Raw genomic sequence first — 12,193 nt, 5'->3', positions numbered from 1 at the left:
AAAAGTGGGATGATAATACAGTGTTTATAGCATTGATTTTAGGATTAAATTGATGTTTATGTATGGTACTGTGAATATTGGCATATAACATAATAGATACTCCAAAAAAAATGTTATTTCTGACTCCCTACTCAGCCTCACTTGTTGTGAAACTCCATTTGGTGGATGGACTTTGTCAGATTTTGCCCTTTTTGCTTAGCGGAGAATCTTTGCTTATTTGTGTGGCCAGTGTGTTCCTGCTAATGTTGTTGTACCTTCAGGAATAAAGCAAGAGACTCTCAAGATGAACTCACACTCTTTGGGAGGAAATCCAGGAAAAGACCATTGAAGTGAAGAACTTTAGTGGGGTCCTTGACAAAATGAAGGGGGGAAAAGAGTCAGTATAATTACTATGTTGGTCTCAATAGCTCTGCTTATAGATGTTTGAATTGTGTATTAGCAAGGCAATCAGGAAATGAAGGATTTAAAAACTCTCCATAAGTATAATTAAACTGAAAATTTGCTACCAAGCAGAAGATTCTCTGATGACGATGGGGAGCCAGGGGTCAAGAAGCCCTACGACACTCGAGGCTTTCGTCTCCCTGCTGCTGGAAGCTACTTCCACAGCACTTTTGAGACTGCTGCCTGGTCACGTGGAGAAGCTACACTGGGAAGCAGGGAAACTATTAGGGGAAGAGCCTGAAGGACACCAGAAGATGCTATGCAGTTATTGCCTCCTGTTCCTGCCTTTGTGTTTTTGAGTGTTGATTTCAAAGAGAGTATCTGGACGCAGTAGTAGAGGAATCGCTTTTAGCACCCTGGATCTTTCTGTGTCTCATTGAGATTATTCCTGGAGGAATGGAAGCCGGAATGTCAGTGCTCCCGTACCTTTGAAATAGCTGCATTGCAGCATGCCATCTTTCATCTGTCTCTATCTGTGTTCAAAGTCCCTCTTAGGATTTGGAGGTAACATTTCTGTATTCCTAATGTTAATGATACCTAGGAGAAGTGACCATCTTTAGTGATTATAACTCTGAACTTGATAAATATTGAAGCAATGCCATGTGTAAATTCAACCAGGGGAATGTGGAAATGATTCTCTGTGCAGGATGCTTCTTAAAATGTTTGTTCATTCAATGCTATGCTAATTGTTCTTTGGGGTTTTTTGTTTGTTGGGTTCTTTTGTTTTGTTGTTGTTGTTACTGTTGTTGTTTCCTGGTTTGAAAGCTCTGCTTTGCTTTGCAGTTTTTAGTAGGAAAATCTGGAATGGAGAGCAGATGCAAGCTAGCTACAATGTCATCTCACCTTTCCCTCTGTCCTTAGGACCTGCCTGTCTGACTGACTGATTCTTTGGAATTCTGTGCCCTAAAGACACATGCTTAGGAGTTTGGAAATAGTTTTTAGCTGTGATGGCAGCTTCAATTTAGGAAGTGGTTAAGAGAAAAGTTTGAATGCTCCCCAAAGACAAGAATGCCCAGTACTTATGCTTAGCCTTTGCAATTCACGAATGATAATGTGTTTTTCCTTTGTGCCAAGAATTATACACAGAAGAATACTGAAACATAAATATATCTTGTAAGTAACTGCAAAAAGAGCTTTATTAACACATGAACAGAGATGAGACTTTAGAAGAAGGGAGCTGTCCATTAGTCAACCTAGGAACCTATCTCAGGCTCAAGATTCTTATGTATGGCTCCTCCGGTGGCTTTGTAGGCCTTTTGTTGGTTGTTGGGAAATGAATTTTAGTCACTGGTGCTGGCAGTGAGTAATGAGTAAGATGTATATACAGACACAGCAGTGAGCTCAGAGATTTTTCAGTGGGCTCTTGCTAAAAATTTCTGATCTTGATGTTTTTTACACAGGGAGTCCCTAATGTTTGTGGAGGCTGTTTCCTTTCTGTCACGTGTCTCAACTTCGATACAATGTACCTTTTGGTTGCAAATCAGCAGGGGACTATTTGTCCAGAAAGCCCAAATCTTGCACCTGATATGAGATGGGTCTGTAGTTTTAGTCACATTTTATGTGTAAAGATATTAAGACCTAGAGAGGTTGTGAACTGTTCCAAATTAAATAGGAAATGGCAGAACAAACAGAGGGAACTAAGAACAGAAACCAGGTGTCTCCCCAGTGGCTGGGAACTTCCCCTGCAAACGGTAATCCCTCCTGTGCTCGTGGTGATCTTCCCGACTTAGGGGGCTGCATTGGAATCCAGTGGGAGCACCTGGAGAGGTAATGGCAAAGGCAGGTTCTCAAGGGCTTTTACAAGGGAGACAGAAGAGGGTTGAAATGATGTAACAGACCATATGAGTCATGTCACAGGTGCTAGATTCTGTGGTTTGCTAAGAGGACCCGGGATTCAGCATACAGTTGTGCTCATGGCTAAGAGTTATTGCAGTGAAATGACACAAGGCAAAATCAGCAAAGGGAGAAAGTACCTAGGGCAACATCCTGGGAGAACCAAGTGCAAGCTTTCAAATGTCCTTTCCCATGAGTCACATAGGATTGTGCTTCATTCCTCCAGCAAGACCGTGACAACACATGTAAGATGCTGTCTACCTGGGAAGCTTATTACAGACTCAGTGTCCAGAATTTGTACTGGGGGTTGGGTCACATAGCTAGCCTCTGCTGTGCACATAGCAAAATTCCAGACTCCCAAAAGAAAAGTACACATTTGGCATAGACTGCATCATTTTGTACTAATGGTTTGGGCACAGTGAGCCACCCCCATCAAATGAAATACACTCAAGATATTGGTAAATTACATTAAAAATTGATCTTTTGTTTTTAAGATTTTATTTATTAATTCATGAGAGACAGAGAGAGACAGGGGCAGAGGCAGAGGCAGAAGCAGACTCTCCACTGAGCAGGGAGCCCAATATGGGACTCAATCCCAGGACCCCACATGACCTGAGCTGAAGGCAGACTCTCAACCTACTGAGCCACCCAGAAACCCAGAAAAACTGATTCTAATATGACATTCATGTCATGGCACATTCCTGTATCATGCTTATGAAATTAGAATAAATCACATAATTCAGGAATTACTGTTAAGAGGGAATTTTGACTTTGTTTTAGCTGTGAGGAACACGCTGTTAAAAGATACAATTTTAGGGCGCCTGGGTGGCTCAGTGGGTTAAGCCGCTGCCTTCGGCTCAGGTCATGATCTCAGAGTCCTGGGATCGAGTCCCGCATCAGGCTCTCTGCTCAGCGGAGAGCCTGCTTCCCTCTCTCTCTCTCTGCCTGCCTCTCCATCTACTTGTGATTTCTCTCTGTCAAATAAATAAATAAAATCTTTAAAAAAAAAAAAAAAAAAAAAAAAAAAAAAAAAAAAAAAAGATACAATTTTAACATGAAAATAATATTAATGTTATTAAAAAGTATGTATTAGGCAATTTTTTCTAAGGACCTGAATTAGCTTCTACTTAACCACTCATCAAAATTGGTAATTCCTTACCCAAGTTGTCTAACCTGGTCTTGATTTTTTAAAAAACAACAACACATAAGTAGCTAATTTTTCCTTATTTGTTTGTAAGTATTATGTGAATAATAAGAATTATAATAAGAATTCCCTAGGGCTCCCCCCTCTCCACCATGGGAGAAAGTTCCTGATGGGTATAGATTTAGAATGAGAACATTAGAAATGTTGTCTTTGGGGGTAACATGAAATACTGTGGAGCCTGTTAGTCTTTGTACCAAAGTGAAACAATGTGTGTGTGTGGGCTTCTAAACATTCTAACATAAAATCTCTTTCTTACTGATTATCTGTATAATCTGGGCAAATGTCAGCCATATCTTTAGCCCCATAGTGGCTTCTAAGAGTTCATAGTTACATTTCCTTCCTGTAGTTATTAAAGTAAATATTCAAATTCTGATTTCTGCTTTTGATCAGAACTGGCACCATTTTATTTAGCCAAAGCAGCTTCTCTATATTCTTCATGGGTGTGTGTTTTTTTAGAAGAAGCTTCTCTCATATTTGTGGGGGTAGACAATTGAGTAACAGATTTGGGGTATTTTTATTTTTTTTTTTTTCCTTTTAAGTAGGCTCCACACCCTGTGTGGAGCCCAATGCAGGGCTTGAACTCATGACCCCAAGGTCAAGACCTGAGCTGAGATCAAGGGTCAGGTGCTTAATAACTAAGCCACCCAGGCATCTTTTAGGTAATTTTTAAAATCACATATGTGTGTGGGACATATGGGGATGAAGTGGTTGTACAGTAATATGAACATAACTACTTCATAAATATGTATTGTGGAGATGACATTCTTACGTTACACAAATTGGATGCATCAGGATTTTAAATGTTACCTTTGGATTTAATGCGAGAAGTTCTGACAGGCATTTTCCTGACTTTCCTTAGAAGGGACCCTGTAGCCACAGAAACTTGTTTTCAGTTACTTGCTGCCAAAGAGGGTGGTTTCTCTTCCTCCCTTGTCTCTGCTCTCCCAGTTCCCACCTGCTCCTGTTCCCCGAGCTCATGCCCTCTCTTCTGAATGTCAGGACTCATGGCGGCAACAAGTCGGGGGATGGCATGGGGGAACCCCTCATGCTACGTGGTCTCACAAAATGGAAGACCAAGGACATGATTAGAGGATTATCTTCTTTATTTTCCATTGACTCTCTTATGCGTTGCGGGTTGTTAAACCTCATATCCTGCTTTGCTCTGAAGCACACTTGAGGTAGGCATCCTTGTTATTAAAATAGAATAAATGGTGGAGAAAGTCAGGGTTCAAAGGCAATATGGGAGAGAAAAATAAAGCCAGGGCAAGCTGCGTGGGACAGATGGATTCCTCAGGGCCTCGTGCTGTGGACAGAGGTGGGCTCTGGATTTGGTTCTTAGGTTCCTAGAAGTGAAAGTGAAGGAGACATGGTCAGTTACAGATTTGAGACATCTGTAAGATAAAAACCCAAGTTGTTGTTCTTCTTTTTTTTTAAAGACTTTATTTATTTGACAGGCAGAGATCACAAGTAGAGGCAGGTGGAGAGAGAGGAAGGGAAGCAGGCTCCTCACAAAGCAAAGAGCCTGATGCGGGGCTTGATCCCAACACCCTGGGATCATGACCTGAGCTGAAGGCAGAGGCTTTAACCCACTGAGCCACTCAGGCACCCCCAAAACCCAAGTTTTTCTAATACTAAAACCAAAGAAGAGTTTCTTCCATGGATGCTTTTAGAAAGTAGCATAAAAGACAATGATCTGATGGGCAACCTTGTAACAGGTGGGGAAACTCACATATGCTAATGACCTCATCAGTATGCACTTATTTACATGCTGCGCAAGCCTCATTGAGTAGCTGCAGTTCTAAAATACAGTGATTCCAAATACACAGTTCTGTCCAAAAGGAAATTTAGAAGACTAGGCTGTCCCCATATCCTTAGGCAATGATATTCATGGACATATTTCTCCCAACTGGGCTTTTGATAAGAATTATTCAACGCAGGGTTTATAATCGCTGACTAAAACAGAGTGCAGTGTTGACAAAGTGTCTGGGACTCAAGGAAGGATTGAGTTCATTTTATGAACTACTAATGAATTTCCTAATGAAATTTAAGGACATGTCCCTGAATGGATGGACACTGTGGCTTTGCTCAGAGATGGGGGGGGACCCACAAGCAGGGATAAAAATCTTCCTCCAGAAATAATTCTGGATCCACTTCAAACCAACGTTCATTGTGATTCTAATTCAGGTTGTCTTACCTTTATAGCAGTAATTGGGAAAAATTAAAAACTGGGGCTGGGAGTCATGGAACAACCACGGTGCATAGAAAGGAAATATCACTAAAGCATATGTGTTATGCCCACTGGAAAATAAATCTTAAAATGCATCATGCTGAAATGTAATTAACTATCCACGAGCTATGAATCCTTAGGGGCCTAACATTTAGTACACAATGGACTGAAAGATATAAACCCCACAGATGATGCTTAAGTTTTGATCACATTCCTTCTCCTTTCAGAACTGAGACAAAGAAACCTATAGAACATTTTGCATTCCCTTCTTTAAAAAATCGTTTTTTAATAAGCAGGCTACTGTAGTTGAAAATGGAATTTTATTCAACATGAACTAGTGGTTCAGAGTATATTTCTGATTCCTCTTGGAATGCTTCCAAATGTGTCCATGACCACTTTCTGCACAGTACATGATTTCAGAATGGCAGAAATTTTTCACTTTAACCTTTAAAGTGTGCTAACGTAATAGAGAAGCCCATTACAGAGCAGTGTGTTTACTGCTCTGTACATTTACTGTAATATGTATTTACATACTAAAATTCTCTCTAGTAGTGGACTTATATGCAGAAAGAAAAGTCTTTTAAAAACTTGGCATTTGATAAGAAACAAAATACAGACTCTTCAATACAGTGGAACCTATTTTATTTCAAGGATTACAAAGTTAGATGGAAAATGCTGATAAGGCTCTCTTTCCATAATGACTTTAGTCTACTCCTTAACCTTTGACATCACCTGCCACATCTCTGTTGCCAGGCAATGGCAGAGCAATAAGACCTGTGTGAGTAAAGAAAGTTCCCAACATAAGAATGAGTTTTATTCTAGAAGCTAGTGAGCCACTTATGTAGAATTTCAAATACATTATTTTTCATGTTAAAAATGTTCATAGTAGTTGAATATCCAGACCAGCCACCTTAACCCTACCTGCCTTGCTCTCAAAGTATCGAAAGGTTGCACCTTTCCTATCCAGAACGAATAATTGCATGATTCTCGTCTCCAAAATGCCAAATTCCAGGAAATGAGAAAAATGCCATTCAACAGCCAAAATAGATGTTACAAAGCCCCTGTATTAGAGTGTGACCTTAGAGAAGGCTAAATGAATGTATAACCACGCCCAAGAATACCATGTATTCTTTTTTTCAGTGTAATTTTAACAGATCTTGTTATTTGATTTGAAGAGTGAGAAAGGATGATAGAAGGAGGAGTAGGGACAAACTTAAGAAATGATTGCTGACCACCTGAATGCAGAAGAAGATAGAATTCTGAGACAACTCAAAGGAACCTTGCTGTCCCCGGGTGTGATGAGCTCCTAATCTCCAGCTACCGCTAGGCATCTTCCACTGTGTTTTGCCTCCCTATAAGAATTACAGTAACCATCCCATCACCAACAAAACAACAACACCCCTTTTCACGACAAATTTATACACTTTAGAAAGTTGCAATCATAAATAGCTTAACATTTGCAAGAAAACAGCCCTGACTCAAAGTTTTAAAGGGCTACCTTTTTGGCTCTAGTTCAGAATAACAAAAACCTGAGATTTCTGTATAGCTGATTTTACTATAGAAATGCAGCAACTTAGACATCTGATGTGGGAGATGTTGCCATGGGGAAACATATTATGAATTCCAACTAGGGACACCAGATAAACATACCCCACTTGGAGGCATTGAAATTTAGTTAAAGAAAACGGTCTGCTCTGAGAAATAGACAGAAAAGAGAAGTGTTTCCACCTTTCCGTAAGAGAAATACACATCTCTAGGTTAGTCACCAGGGTGTTGTGAACTGTGTAGAAAACCCATTTGCCCCTGAAGGGGCCAAGAGCACGCTTCCCCTCTCATCCCTCAGGTGGGCTGCACTCACAATAGGACTATCCCTAATCTGAGGTGTAATTTATATATTACACCTCAGCAACATTTTAATCTAATTGTTCCTGAGCCCTGCTGATTCTTAATTGCTGTTTTGGTCATGCACACAGCAGTGTCAGTAATTCCAAATTAAAAGGTGAGTGATTGGTATTAAGCTTTGGGTTAACTTCACACAGCAATGGCCAATACTTGCTAAAAATATCTGGAGGCTGCCATTGCCTCTTTAAGATGCTGCCGTCTGACTAAAAATGTTCTGCTTACCAAAATGGAGCCTGCTGTTACTGTTTTGTTTCATTATTGCTTCCTCTAGCGTGCTTCTATATCTGTAGGACTAATTTTGAGTATCCCCCTTCCAGAGGACTGAAAATTGTTCCAAAATGCTATGCAGACTTGTTGAAAGGAAATGTTGCCCAATCAAATCGACAGATTATAATCAAGATACATTTTGTAAAACTGTATTTATGGAAATGTGCCTTAGGAGATTCCATAGCCAGCAATGAACTTAATCTTTACACAGTTCCTCAAGTCTGAATAACTGAAAGTTTTTATTTCCTTTCCTGTTTTTCAGTTTTGAGTTTCTTAGAAAATTCCTTAAGTTCAGGGGATGTTGGGGCTACGCCAGGGCTCTTGGAAGTGTCTGATAAGAAGGGGATAGTGCATGACGTTCAATAATGACTTCTTAATTTGGAAATTAGAAAATATGGACATCAAGTGTGAACTATTTAACATGCTTCCGCCATTGCGGAGCCTGGGAATGATTTGAATGTGTACTGCTGGAAGATGCCTTCGGGAAAGTTGCAGCTTCGTTATTCTCTCTGGTTGACAAACAATCCGTATTACTCACAGATGTTGTGCATTTAATCAAGGTTGGAACATGGGGGGAGCCAGCAAATGGGACTATACCTCTGGGAAATCTGGATCCATATTTCACGTTTAATGTTTCAGAAACATTCTTTGATATGTCAACAAAGCCTTTCCTTTCTCATACCTGGTTTTTGTTTGTTTGTTTGTCTTTAAACTATTCAGAGAACATGGCAGAAGCCGCAGTGGAGAGATAAGGGAAGCTCTTGGGTATGGATGGGATGGTATTCCATTAAGGACCAGTGGTCTTCACGCTTTTACTCTGTACCACTTAAAACGGTTTGAAAACTAGGAGTCCCTTGCACATTTACAAGCTCACACCTAAAATCTTCATCTTTAAATGGTTTCAGATACAATTTCTAATATCATGCTTATATTGTGCTTAAATCAAATAAATACAGCACTACCTTCTAAATACCACAGCAACTGGCTATCCATCACCGTCCGGTTCACAAGTACAGGAGCAGACTTGTCTTTTACAGGTATTTTGTTTGTGTCATTGCTTTTCCTCTTTAAACTTACATTTCTACTCTACTTCCTGCACAGAATCTTACCCTAATGTATTATTTTTATGCTTGAAAGTATCTTATTGATTACCTATCAAAATTCTTGGCAATGAAATGGGTGCATAAATTGAAATTTGAGCGTCGTTTTTCATTTTATGTGGCCATAATGTTCTGAGTCTGAGAACTATTTTCTGGACTAAGCAATCAGTATAGTTATTAGCAGCAAACACTTTAGTGTGAACAACACACATATCTTACAAACTATGATAAATACTAAACATAAAAAGTAATCTGTTACTGCAAATAAATCTCTTAGGAATACAAGAGAACATTTTTTCCCATTAGTTCATGTATTCGTGGGTAAATGTTCCGTATTGCCAACGTGGCACATGGCTCAGCAACATTTTCCTTCCTCCTCTTCTTCCTTCCCGTCTTCCTCCCTCCCGCTTACCTTCCCTTCTTTCTTTTTTCTTTGTTCTCTTCTCTTTTTCTCCCCTTCCTTCCCTCCTTCCTTCTTTCTTTCCACCAATCTATCTCATTTCTTAGATAAGCACAGACAAAATTATTGACATATAAAAGTGGATGCAAATGTCAAAAGCTCCATATCATGGCAACTATCCCTCAGTTCTTGGAATTAATCGATTAGCTACTTCACTCTGTCCTTCAATTTGGTTGAAAGGAGAAAATTAGAATTTACTTGAGTTGTAGAATATTTGTTAATCCATTACTGAAGCAATTCCAATTGCTGAAGAAATTTCCTTTGTCCATCTTTTAGTGCTTTTGTTTGTTTGTTTGTTTTGTTTTGTTTGCTTGCAAAAATTTGCTATCCTGGAAAAATGCCCTGTGGAAACTGGGCTTAGGGGTTGGTTTGCCTTTTCACTGGGAATAGGAAGGGGTTGCTAACTGGGAGAACTTCAGATGGCTGTTGCTTTCTCAGGCAGATCAGCTGAGAATCTGGAAACCAAGTCCCTTAAAACAAGACAAGTGCCAGCATAGTTCTTTAAAAAAAAAAAAAAAAAAAAAAAGTCTCCATATTCCAGGTTAAAGACCATTATTGCAGATAATGAATATTTTGCTATAAGATGGTTTTTTTGGGGGGAAAGTTCGGATTATCAATTTGGTTGCCCTATAAATGTCACCGTTATTTGAAGAAAAAACAAAACCCTATTAGGTAGAGTTCTGATGCCTGTGTCCCACCCCACATTGTCTGATGTCTCTCCCCTTCCCTTAGTACACAAAGCCTTGAGAGGGGCTGTGGGGGGCTGCAGGGGATTGGGGTGCCACTGACAGCAGGAAATTCAGTAGGAATGGAGCAGCTGGGAAAAGAAGGGAGAATTTTTATTTTTATTTCCTTAGACGAAAAACTGAGGTGATCAAAGTGGACTATCTCTATCTACTTTCTGACCCATTACTTCCCAACTTATAGTTACATAGTTAGCGGGAGGAGGGGCAGAGGGAGAGAATATCTTAATGATTATAATCAAAGATTATAATGATTTATGATTATACTCAAGTCTATTTCCATCCTTTATTAATAAAAGCCTTTCCCCTCATCAGTTTCTTGCGCATTTTGTCTCTCTCCTTTCCTCATCTGTTTCCTCATCTCTAAAATGGCAGGGATCATAGTAGCTCCATTACACAGTAACTGAGAGAATGATACAGGCAAGATACAGAGCCCTATTTTCCCCTGCAAGATGGCAGTAACTTAGTAATTATTATCATCATCCACGTTTATTGATATTTCAATGTCTGCATTTTTTGACCTCTCTTCAATCCACTGAATTATTTATCCCCAAAGCTCAACTGACAGTGCTCTGGCAAGGCTTCTTGTGATGGTTATCTTCTAAATCTAGCAGACTCTTCTCAGTCCTTATTTTCTGGAGGATTTAGCTAGCTCTACTCAGTCTTTCTGACAGTTCCTTCTTGGTTTTTCCTCCTGGCAACCCTCCCTCTACCCAACCCTAACCAAGGGCTCCATCTTTGGCCCAAGTCCTTTTTTTTATCCACGTTGCCTCTGGATGGGGATTTTATACAGACTCGTGTTCTTAACTTCTCTATAATTCAACATCCCTGAGCTTCAAGCAGGTATTCCACTAATTGTTAGAAATACGAACTAAGTGTCCCCTACCCCACTGAGAGTCAACATGTACACAACAGAATCTGTCATTTACCTGACACTCTTTCCTGTCTTTCCCCACAACCTAGGTCTTTGCCCCATGTCTGCTTGATAGGTAAATGGCACTACTACTCAGTAGCTGCATTACACAGTAACTGAGAGAATGATACAGGGATCTAGGCTAGAAATCTAGATCCATTACAGACAGTACCTTTCATAGCAAGTTAACTCAGTCAAACTTTGTACATTGAGTGGCAACTGTCAAGAAATGGGACATCATGTCCTGCCACGGTTTTATTTCCTGTATATTTCTAAATTCCTCTCATTTTTTCTGTCCCCACTCTTAGTGCCCTGCTAATAATTTAAGAATAATAACTGATTTATTGGTATCAAGTGTTATTGTTTCTTGTTTAAAGGATAACAAAGCTCTTCTCCTTGCTGGTGCTGGCACTGAGCCTTCCTCTGTCTCTCCAGCCCTGTCTCCCACATGTCATCAGAACAGTAGCTCTAAAATACAGATCTAACCATGTTGCTTCTGTGACTACGAACCAGCACCCACAGGTTAAAATTCAAGGACTTAACCTTGAATTTAGTCATCAGTCATTTCAGCCTTACCTGCTTCTGTTCATTTTTTTTCCCCCATCTTCTCTTTTCACAGAGTTCCCTATACTCCTGGGTATTTCAAAGATCCTGTGCCTTTTCTAATTGTTCCTTCTGCCTCGAATCCCCTTCCCTATCCTCATGTCATCCTTATTTGCTGGCTAAATTCCTGTCCATCCAGAAACACTCGGCTCAGGCTGTGTTAAGAGCCTTTAACAGAGGTACTACCTCTGCTGGAGGTAGTACCTTGGCCTACCTCCAGGAGAGCATTCCCTGTATTAAATGATCTGTTCATGTCTGTTTCCGTATTAGACAAGCAACATTGTCTGTTTTTCCCTCCAAAGCCAGAGACCAGCCATCCTTCATTTGTTTTTGCTACCCTAATGAGTACTAAGTCACACAGTGAGTGCTCAATAAATATCAGAAAACAACTGGAGTAGGGCCAGGAATAGGAATAAAAATAGTAGGAATAGGGCCAGGAAGGTATCGGGGGTCCCTGAAAGAACCCATTTTGGTCGTATGCAGACCAGAGCTTTGAATGA

At 40.0% G+C, this 12,193-nt stretch overlaps 1 protein-coding gene across 1 annotated transcript in view; it reads left to right on the top strand.

Annotated features, from left to right (window-relative positions):
* The first annotated feature begins 923 nt into the window (after nucleotides 1–923).
* EPB41L3 (erythrocyte membrane protein band 4.1 like 3) overlaps nucleotides 924–12,193 on the top strand; it is a 178,152-nt gene continuing 166,882 nt past the window's right edge. Inside the window, exon 1 of the mRNA XM_059140635.1 lies at nucleotides 924–945. The gene's annotated coding sequence lies outside the window, so the exon portion shown is untranslated. The remainder of the gene's footprint in view (nucleotides 946–12,193) is intronic.

This window comes from Mustela lutreola, chromosome 11 (genome assembly GCF_030435805.1).
Source record: "Mustela lutreola isolate mMusLut2 chromosome 11, mMusLut2.pri, whole genome shotgun sequence".
Classification (NCBI taxonomy): domain Eukaryota; kingdom Metazoa; phylum Chordata; class Mammalia; order Carnivora; family Mustelidae; genus Mustela; species Mustela lutreola.
Note: the sequence above shows the minus strand (reverse complement) of the source record. Positions and strands in the feature narration are given on the sequence as shown.